Genomic DNA, 1,827 nt, shown 5'->3' with positions numbered 1-1,827 from the left:
GGCTATTATAAGTGGTATTGTTTTCCTGATTTCCTTTTTGTAGTTCTCTTTAATGGTGTGTAGGAATCCAACAGATTTTTTGTATGTTTATCTGGTATCCTACTCTGCTGAATCTTTCTATTAGTTTCAGTCGTTTTCTCGTGGGGTTTTTTGGGTTTTCTATGTATAGTACCATATTGCCTACAAATAGGGACAGTTTTACTTCTTCCTTACCAATCTGGATGCCCTTTATTTCTTTTTCTTGCCTATTGCCCTAGCTAGGACTTCCAGCACAATGTTAAATAGGAGTGGTGATAAAGGGCATCCTTGTCTTGTTCCTGTTCTCAAGGGAAATAATTCATCCTCTTTCCATTAAGAATGATGTTGGCTGTTGGTTTTGTATAGGTGAGCTTTATTATGTTGAAGAATTTTCCTCAATATCTATTTTATTGAGAGTTTTTATCAGGAATGGGTGTTGGACTTTGTTGAATGCCTTTTCTGTGTCAATTGAGATGATCATGCCATTCTTTTATTTATGTGGTGGATTTCATTGATTTTCTAATGTAGAACCATACTTCCATACCTGTTATGAATCCCACTTGGTTGTGCTGTATAATTTTTGATATGATGCTGAATTCTATTGGCTAGAATTTTGTAGAGAATTTTTGCATCTATATTTTGAGAGATATTGGTCTGTAATTTTCTTTTTTGTGTGTCTTTGCCTGGTTTTGGTATCAGAGTTATACTGGCTTCATAGAATGATTTCAGAAGTATTCCTTCCTTTTGTATGTTCTGAAATAGTTTGAGTAGTATTAATATAAACTCTTCTCTGAATGTTTGGTAAAAATCTCCAGCGAAGCCATCTGTGCCAGAGCTTTTTTTTGTTGGGACTTTTTTAAATTATCAATTCAGTCTCTTCTCTTGTTATGGGTCTGTTCAGATTTTCAACATAACTTTGTTTTAGTTTGGGTAGGTAGTGAGTTTCTAGAAAATTCTCCATTTCCTCTAGGTTTTCAAGTTTGTTGGAGTATAGGTTTTTGTAGTACTCTTTTATGATCCTTTTTATTTCAGTTGGGTCTGTTGTAATGTCTCCCATTTTATTTCTTATTTGGGTTATTTACGTACTCGCTTGTTTTTCTTTTGTCGGTTTGGTCAATGGTTTGTCAATTTGTTGATCCTTTCAAAGAATCAACTTTTGGTCTTGTTGATACTTTCTATTGTTTTTCTGGTCTCTATTTCATTTGTTTCTATTTGCGAATTTATTATTTCCTTTCTTCTGGTGGCTGTGGGCTTCTTTTGCTGTTCTCTATTTGTTCAAGTTGTGTAGCTCATATTTTGATATTGTCCCTTTCTTCCTTTTTAAACTGTGCATCTATTGCTATAAATTGACCTCCAAGCACTGCCTTTGCTGTGTCCCAAAGGTTTTGGTAGGATGTGTTTTCATTCTCGTTTGATTCTAGGAATTTTTTTATTCCATCTTTGATTTCTTCTATTACCCAGTGGTTTTTAAGCAGGGTGTTATTCAGCTTTCATGTATTTGATTTTTTTCCTTGCTCTTCCTGTTATTAATTTCTACTTTGATGGCATTGTGATCAGAGAAGATACTTTGTATTATCTCAATGTTTTAGATTTTGTTGAGGGTTGCTCTATGGCCTAAGATGTGGTCTATTCTGGAGAACGTTCCATGTGCGTTGGAAAAGAATGTATATTTTGCTGCTGTTGGGTGGTGTGTTCTATAGACGTCTATGAGGTCAAGTTGGTTGATTGTGGCCTTTGGATCTTCTATATCTTTGTTGAGTTTCTTTCTACATGTTCTGTCCTTTGCCGAGAGTGGTGTGTTGAAGCCTT

Source organism: Trichechus manatus, unplaced genomic scaffold (assembly GCF_000243295.1).
Source record: "Trichechus manatus latirostris isolate Lorelei unplaced genomic scaffold, TriManLat1.0 scaffold00228, whole genome shotgun sequence".
Lineage (NCBI taxonomy): Eukaryota > Metazoa > Chordata > Mammalia > Sirenia > Trichechidae > Trichechus > Trichechus manatus.
Note: the sequence above shows the minus strand (reverse complement) of the source record.